Raw genomic sequence first — 9689 nt, 5'->3', positions numbered from 1 at the left:
AATATGAGTTATATTTTCTAAATACCTCCCATTTATTTATAGGAATGAATGGAGGAGAACTTGAGTGCTTAGTTGATAGTGGGACTACCCACACAATATTAAGAAATAGAAAATTATTCATTGAATTAATAGCCTATAATTCCTCTGTGACTACGATGATTGGATTATCACAAGTAATAAAAGGGCGAGGAACTGCCAAATTTTTGCTGCCTAATGGCACAACATTTCAAGTCACAGACGCTCTATATGCACCAAGAGTTAATCGAACCTTGTTAAGTTTCAAAGCTATTTGTGCCAACAGTTATCAAGTAGAAACACACTGTGAGAATAGAACTGAATACCTTGATATTAACTCTAATGAATATGGAAGGAAACGCATTTTAGAGAAACTTATGAGTCAATCTAGTGGACTGTACCTCACTACGATTCGGATCATTGAATCCTATGCTGTCACAAACAATGAAATGTGGGACATTGACTCATACAGGTTTTGGCATGACCGCCTAGGGCACCCCGGTCGTGACATGATGATCCGTATTTTAAAGAACTCATATGGACATCCCTTCTTTCGACTGAAAAATAAAATGGGAGAAAAGTCCACCACACTGCAAGGTGTCAGTCCTAGTACTGCTCAAATGCAGCCATTGCCTTTTGAAGTACCAGAAGCACTACCTCCCTCCCATTATGCCTCATTGACTATTTCAAAGGCACATCACTCATTTCGAAAAGTCTACTATTTAGCAAAAACAGGATTGAGAACTTCCTATGCTAAAGATAAAGAACAAAACATTCCATTCTCACAAAGGATACAAAGAGATATATGTGGACCTATCCATCCAGAATGCGGACCATTCAAGTACTTTATGGTTCTGGTGGATACTTCGACAATCTGGTCACATGTCATTTTATTGTCCACAAGAAATGTTGCATTTGCAAAACTCCTAGCACAGATTATACGTTTAAGGGCTCACCACCCTGATCACCCTATCAAGTTTATAAGGATTGATAACGCTTGAGAGTTTACATCAAAAGCATTTGATGATTGTTGCATGTCTATCAGGATCGATGTAGAGTATCTAGTTCCCCATGTGCATACACAAATGGTCTCGTAGAAGCCACCATCAAAAAGCTACAGATGGTGGCTAGGGCATTGGTTATGCGCACCAACCTGCCTATATCTGTCTGGGGTTATGCAATATTGCACGCAGCTTTACTTATTCGTTTCAGACCCACTGCTAGCCAACCATTTTCTACATACCAGTTGGTAACTGGATATGAGCCTGACATTTCACACTTACGCATATTTGGTTGCGCAGTATATGTGCCTACTGCGCCCCTACAGTGCACCAAAATGGGTCCTCAGAGACAATTAAGTATTTATGTTGGATACGAATTCCCAACAATTATCCACTACTTGGAACCCTTGACAGGCGATCTTTTTACCGCTAGATTTGCGGATTGTCATTTTGATGAGACAGTCTTCTTGTCGTTAGGGGGCGATAGGAAAAAAGACTTTCTAAGGGAACGACAGGAATTGTCATGGTTTGTCCCCACTCTGTCTCATTTTGATCCCCACACTTCACAATGTGAAAGTGAAGTGAAAAGAACAATCGATCTTCATAACGTAGCAGATTTGATGCCTGATGCGTTTATTGATATCGCAAAAGTGACGAGATCACATATACCAGCTGCAAATGTGCCTGCAAGGTTAGAAATCTCCAACAAGGGGCACGGTGTCGTAGATAGAGGCACTGCAACCACACTTAGTGGAGGTGTGGTTGAGGCCGTGGCTCGCCAAAGGAAGGGGGAGGCCACTTGGTTCGATTAACACTCACCCAAGGAAGAAGAGGGTGAATAAGGCACAAACCGATCCATTAATCATCAATGTATAGAATCCCTCTCATGAGATTGTCTCTAATTACAGTTATGTCCATGAATCAATACTGGAGAACGCTCCGATGTTTGAAATGATTCTAGAGAACAAAGAAATCTCAAAGGATTATGCTCTCTTATGAGTTGATAGAAAGATCTTCCATACACATTGATGATGTATTTACATACACTGTTGCTCAAGAAATCATAGAGCACGATGATATCGAACCACGCTCTATTGCATAATGTTAACAAAGAGCATATTGGCCTAAATGGAAAGAAGCAATCCAGGTAGAATTAGATTCTCTGGCAAAGAAACAGGTATTTGGTCCAGTAGTGCTAACCCCATCAAGTGTAAAGCCTGTAGGACATAAATGGGTCTTTGTCAGAAAGCGTAATGAGAAGAATGAAGTCCTGAGGTACAAGGCTTACCTTGTGGCTCAAGGTTTCTCACAAAGCCCTAGAATTGACTATGAGGAGACATACTCTCCTGTAATGGACGTTATAACGTTCTGCTACTTAGTTAGCTTGGTAGTTTCCGAAGGACTGGAAATGCAGCTCATGGGTGGTTACTACATATCTCTATGGGGATCTTGATTCAGAGATATATATGAAAGTGCCTGATGGCCTAACATTACCCAAGTTATGGTGACTTTAAACCACGGAGTGCGTTTGCAATTAGGTTGAAACAGTCACTTTACGAATTGAAACAATCTGAGCGAATGTGGTATACTCATCTAAGTGACTACTTGATTGGGAAGGGATATAAGAACGATGAATTGTGCCTCTGCGTATTCATAAAGAAAACAAGTTCTGGATTTGCAATTGTAGTTGTATATGTCAATGATATGAACATAATAGGTACTCTTGATGAAATAAGAGAAACCGCGAGCTACTTGAAATCCGAATTTGAGATGAAGGATCTTGGGAAAACTTGATTCTGTTTAGGCCTTGAACTAGAACACCGAGTTTATGGAATACTAATCCACCAGTTTGCGTATGTCCAAAAGTCAAGCGATTTAACATAGGCAAAGGGCATCCTGCTAGCACTCCCATGATCAGTCGAAGCTTGGATGCAAAGAAAGATCCATTTCGTCCAAAGGAAGATGACGAAGAGGTGTTGGGAGCTGAAATTCCCTATCTAAGTGCAATAGGGGCATTATTGTACTTAGCCCAATGTACTCGACCAGACATTGCATTCTCAGTGAACTTGTTAGTTAGATTTAGCTTAGCGCCAACGCAGCGTCACTGGAATGATATCAAGAACATTTTCCAATACCTAAAAAGAACCATTGACTTTGGACTGTTTTTCCCCTACAGAGAGACAAGAGGGACCGCAGATGGAACTGTAATCCCTAAAGGAAATGTTGATGGCGAAAACACCACTCACTACACCGAAAAGCCAAATGACGTTTTGGTTGGTTTTGCTGATGTTGGGTACCTTTTTGACCCGCATAAAGATCGTTCCCAAACTGGTTATGTATTTACCAATGGGAACAAGGCGATATATTGGAGATCAACCAAGCAAACCCTTGTGGCTACCTCCTCGAACCACTCAGAGTTCATTGCTCTACATGAGGCGGTTCGTGAGTGTGTATGGTTAAGAACTATCATTACACATATTCGAGGGACTAGTGGTTTGAGTTCTACCACTGAAGAGCCTACTTGCATTTAAGAAGACAATGCAGCTTGCATCGAACAGATGAAACTAGGTTATATTAAGGGTGATAACACAAAACACATATCGCCAAAGTTGTTCTACAATCAGCAACAACAGGCTCTCCTCAAGATTCAAGTGAATCAAGTAAGGTCTGAGGAGAATGTGGCAGATTTGTTCACCAAATTATTGCCCAAGGCCATATTTGAGAAACATGTGAAAAACATAGGAATGCGAAATCTTTCCAAACTCCCTTGATTAATGCAAGTATCAAGAGGAGGTGTAGACATCAGGGGGAGTCTAACACACACATGTCATCCTCAAATGTAGAAGATGCGTTGTGCTCTTTTCCTTCGACCAAGGAGTATTTTTTATCCCACAGGGTTTTTATTGTTACTTGGCAAGGTTTTTAGTGAGGCAACAACTCATGCACCATTTCGTCTTTGACTTGGCACAAGGGGGAGTGTTAAAGGAAAAGCACATTATGTGCCTTCGTCAAAGCAACTGACGAGGAGGGAATCAAGGAATTACAATCACAGCTCAATCAACATTTAGTATCATTAATGTAATCGATATTTCCGTTGTAATTTTATCCCTATATAAAGGGACTATGAAATGAAATGAGTATGCCAATTCCAATTATCATTTTACTTTTACAAAAATCAATCAATGTTGACGGTGTGCATAGAATGAGTGATGGTGTTCAATTCTTGCATCCACCATTCACCGGCCCACCATTGGCTCCACCACACACGCTGCCTTCTTGATCGAGTCCTTCTTTGCTCTCTTTGTGCGTTGGTGGAGCGTGATATCATTCTTGTCACTGGAAATTTCGGAGCATGATGTACCTAGTGCTTTATAAGCATCATCCCAACAAGATTTCAGTTTTCTGGCCAGTAGTCTTGCTGGAAGAAGAAGAAAAGAACCACCAATCAGACATACAAGACCTTGATAGAGTTGGGAAGATCAACATGAAAAGAAGAGATTTGAATCTGCCCATTTGCGCTTCTTCCCTTGCCAATATCTTTTAGCTACCGAACAATCACCAATATCCAATAGTAATATGCATTACAAATTCCAAATGCGCAATCGATTAACTACTTTTTTCTTTCACAAAAGTGTGGTGCAATCAAAACAATTAAAGTTGTGGGAAGAGTCTTGAACCAATTGGTTTTACTCTCTAGCAGGAATCTGGAAATCAAATCAGGAAAATGATTATCCATTTGGTAAAACTAATGATTTCTTTATTCCCTCAAGCAATCCAATTGCAACCTCCAAACTACCAGCCTTACAACACCCCATCAATCAAAGAAGTAAAAGCAAACAAATTCAGCGACACCTTAACCTTCACCATATCATCTTAGACTGAATACCCAAATCCAAATCCCCCGTCTTGCAAAACAGATCTATAAATGCACTATTCGGTTCAAAACTCTTCCACATCAAACCTATTACACAAACACTTCTCTCTCCTCATCTTAACCTTACAAAACCCATGTATTGAAAAATGAAAGTAACCAAATCAGATCTACACAAATACTTCAAATTATGTTTACCTGTCGCCATGTCTCTTATGGTAGTCTGCTTGGACCTAATCTTCGCAGAGAATCTCCACCGCCAAAGAAATTGCTATCGGACAACGAGATCCGCACCGGCATCGATGTTGAAGAATAAAACATATTTCATCGAGTTGACAAGTACCTCATGAAATGGATTTTGTCAGATTTAGATAAAGAAGAGGCTGCTGAAGACTCAGTGACTGTACTCAAGATGGATTCAGACGAATATGAATTGGCTAAAGATGATTCAGATGATGAAGAACTTGGACTTTGTGACTCCTGTTCATTTTGGATAAGGCGACAGAGTGAGAGGAGGGGTAGAGAGAGAGAGAGAGAGAGGCGATAATGATGATGGAGTAAATGCAGTAGTTTAATGGATGAAATTGCTACAGAAATTTGTGTGAAATGAATTTTCAATTGTTTAATGAATCAAATTGATACAGACATCCGTGTGAAATGCACTTCCAACTCTTACTGATGTCCGTGTGTATTTACCTCGGTAATCTACTACTGTCGCGTCAATTGTCATTCCAATTTTCACACGGAATTCCGTATGAAAATTATATTCTCACACGGATATAAGTATGTTCATTGTACACTGATATCTGTGTGATGCTCATTTCACATAGATATCTGTATCAAATTGTATTAGCTACTGAAGACCGTAGTTGTATAATACGTATAAGAATAAATAAAAAATCATGTTTAAATAATGAAATGCTTTATTCACACTGAAATATGTGTGAACTGATTTCTCCACGGGCAACCGTGTGAAAGTATCGTAGCTTACTTTCACACTTAAATATGTGTGAATTGTTATTTCACACGGATTTCTGTTGCTATTAGTATGACAGAAACTCATGCGGGTCCAATTCAACTGTGTAATTGTCTTTCACACGGATGTCTGTGGCTGTGTAATATTTGTGTGACTAAAATCTGTGTGAGTTGCTCATTTTGCTAATAGGGGATGAATTGACAATTACAAATTTACGTAACCTATTGGCAATTGACCCTAGTGCATTGTTGCAATTGGTCTTAGGTCCAAGACCAGTGTTTGAGACGAGGGTGCTGCTTTTCATTCAAAACTGCAACAGGAGAGCGCGCAACACCAACTGGAGATCATTATTGTGAGGGCAGACCAGTCTGGTCCTATTCTTTGTAGGCAAGTGGCAAACAATAGAGGATACAGAGGAGCCTCAATCCTCTCATGAGGTAAATTTTTCGTCGGGTAAAAAGTTTACAATTTTATTTGGGTTTGGAATTGGAATCGGAATCGGAACTGGAGGCTATAATTAGAACCATATAAGTTTCACACTTCAAGACAGATTTATTCATTTATTTATTATCTACATATGATGATGAAGAAGTCTCAACTCTCAAAAGGACAGGCGGTGACTTTTTCACACTATTATATGAATGTGAGATCACAACTAACAAGAGGCAGGAAAAAAAACAATTAAGTTGGAGTTCAATGTAAAGGTATACAAATCAACTGGCAATGATCATAGCATCTGCACCTATTTGTTTGACTTTTGTGCATATTAAATACTGATTCTTGGGATGACACTGCATGTGTATATATATATATATATATATAAGTTTGATTATGGAGGCTTTTCACAGTCCAGGTCTGTCCTGGTGTAGGTTTTTTGTTTTGACCCCATGTAACAAAAGAAAACTCATCCTTGAATCTCGTCATATTTCATTGATTTTGTTCTCTATCATCTTGGCTGTTTTCACTTTGATTGCTTCCTCACGACGAAAGACTCACTATGACAATGAGAGAAATCTTTCTTGCAGCATTCCTTAAGGTGTTGTTGGAGAGATTGACCTCTCGTGCCTTCCTCAACTATGCACGGCAGAAAGGAGTTGCTTGAGAAATGGAGCGAGACGGTGTCTGAAATTGAGCAGCTTCTCAGTGATGCAGATGAGAAGCAACTGATGATCAACGAGGCAATGCACCAGTGGTTGATTGAGCTCACGCATTTGGCCTATGATGTGGATGACATACTCGACAATTAATTTGTCCACTCAGATGCTGACAGGAATGGATGAAACTGGAGCTGGCTCAAGTAAGGTACGAAGCTTCATTCAAAGAGTTAAGTTGTACTTTAATAACTCTGAAATGGAGGGCATTACTCATCGATTACGGAAATTATCCACAAAACAAAAGGAGCTATTGAAGAATGTAAACTCAAACATTGAGACTACTTCCTTACCAGCATTGCAAAGGTCACCAAGTTCTATTGTGTTGAATACACCTGTGGCTGGAAGAGATGGGGAAATAAGAAAGATTGTTGGATTATTGTCAAGAGACTATGAGTCTTCTCGTACCACCAATTTTCATTCAGTTGCCATTGTTGGTATGCCAGGAGTCGGCAAGACAACAGTTGCAGCACATGTCTTCATAGCTGACGCTATGGAACAGTTTTACCCAAAGGTGTACGTGGGTATCTGTGTCTCATAACTTCAATCTTGAAAGAGTGACGAGAGCTATTTGTAGGAAAGTCACATCCCAGCCATGTGATCAGAATGATTTCAGTGAAGTGCAAGATGATTTGAAGTTTTGAACAGGGCAATAGCAGGTAAAAGATTTTTTTTTTTTTTTTTTGAACAAGGGCCGGTGCGGCTGCCCTCAAGCCTTCATTAATGAAACCGGAGAATACAAGGGGGGGACAAAGTGCCTAAACCCCAGATTACAATCTGCAACTAGAGTACATCCAGAAAAAAATTCATGAGACGACTCAACTAAAAACTTGTACTCCAATCCACACCAGCTAGCAAAGAACGCGCGACAGACGGTTCTATTTGCTTCCTAGCGGTGACACAACGGAAAGATTACTCGAACTGCAACCTTAATGCAGCAAAGCGTAATTTCCATACTACCAGCTTTCCTATCATGTTGCCACTTGAATCTCCATCCAGTGGCATGTAGTCTCACCCTGCCACTAGGAGGCAGCGACCATTTGACAAAGCAAGGAACTCGCCGCCACCCTAGAGCAGACAAGGCACATCGAGTGCACCCACAGGCAAAAAGCCCAACCATCCCTACACAACGAATGCAGGGACTTATTTCGCGCAGCATGCGCAAAGCAACCCACCAACAGCAAACGACTAAACAAACAAAGCAACAAACAGAGATAAAACAAACATAAAATAAAAAACAGCAGCAAAGCCAAACAGCCGAAACCCGGCCCATCCACCCTCTCTCCCAGAGGCCCAAAGCAGAAGCCCACCAAGCAAGCAACGATTTGCAACCGCCGGCACCAGACCGCCCCCGAGTAGGCTGACGCCGCCGCTCAGCAACTCTGCACCGCCGTATCACCACGACACTGTGCAGGCCCTTCTTCAACCCAATCGGTGCCCAAAACCCGATCCATAACCTACCAGATCGGGATCGCAACGACCCTCCCCCAGCCCCCAGTTGCCGCAGAGCATCCACGGTTCGCCGCCGGCCATCCGTGTCCCAGAGCCACTCCAACTGCCCCAGAAACAACACGGAGTCACACGTGCAGACCCCCGTCCAACCCCAAACCCAGATCGGACCCAGGTCCACCCGAACCCAGACCGAAACTGCCTCCTGAGCCTCCATGGTTCGCCGCCGGCCATCCGTGTCCCATAGCCACTCCAACTGCTCCAGGAACAACACAGAATCCCGCCTGCAGACCCCTGTGCTCGGCCCAGAAACCAGAACAGATCTAGATCGATCTGCCCTTTCCAAGATCGAACAACCTCTCTCGGAACCCGGACCGAGTCGCTGCCGTTGAAACCTGCTGCTTGCCGGAACCACAATCCTCTCCCGGACCGGAACGCAGCGGCGGCGTTCGGCCGGGAGAGAGCTCTCTTAGCTTTTGCTTTTTTCTCAGGCGCGTGAGGCGCGTTCTAATTGTCGGGGTTTTTTTGCAGGTAAAAGATTTTTGATTGTTTTGGATGATGTCTGGAGCACATGTGACTACGAGTCATGGACAACAATGCAGTCCCACTTCCGTGTTGGAGCACCAGGAAGTACAATACTCATCACAACACGTGAAGAAAAAGTTGCAGAATTTATTGGAGCCACTGAAGTGTATAATTTGAAGGTTCTATCAGATGAAGAGTGTCTGAATGTATTTATGCAACATATTGACAATCACAGACCACCAAATTTTGATGCAGTATTTGCCAAGAAAATTGTTGAAAAATGCAATGGACTTCCATTGGCGGCAAAAACTCTTGGTGGTATTTTACGTTGTGAAGAAGTTGACAGATGGAATGAAGTATTGGATGACAAGTTGTGGAGTATGTTACTCAAATAACGAGAGTAACATACTCCCAGTTTTGAAGCTGAGTTATCATTATCTTCCTTCAACTTTAAAGAGGTGCTTTTCCTATTGCTCAATATTTCCCAATAACTATGAATTTGGGAAGAAGCAATTAATCCTTCTATGGATGGCAGAGGGTATTCTTCAGCAGCCAGAAGGAACTAACCAGATGGAAGATATTGGTGGCAACTAGTTTGAGGAGCTGTTATCTAGGTCATTATTTCAAAAGTCGAGCAAAAGTAATTCACTTTATGTAATGCATGACCTTGTTGGTGATTTGGCACTGTGGGCCTCTGGTGA

General features: G+C 41.7%; 1 pseudogene; it reads left to right on the top strand.

Annotated features, from left to right (window-relative positions):
* The first annotated feature begins 7084 nt into the window (after nt 1-7084).
* On the top strand, nt 7085-9383 carry LOC112199637 (annotated as a pseudogene).
* Nucleotides 9384-9689: the final 306 nt, after the last annotated feature.

This window comes from Rosa chinensis, chromosome 1 (genome assembly GCF_002994745.2).
Source record: "Rosa chinensis cultivar Old Blush chromosome 1, RchiOBHm-V2, whole genome shotgun sequence".
Taxonomy (NCBI): Eukaryota; Viridiplantae; Streptophyta; class Magnoliopsida; order Rosales; family Rosaceae; genus Rosa; species Rosa chinensis.
Note: the sequence above shows the minus strand (reverse complement) of the source record. Positions and strands in the feature narration are given on the sequence as shown.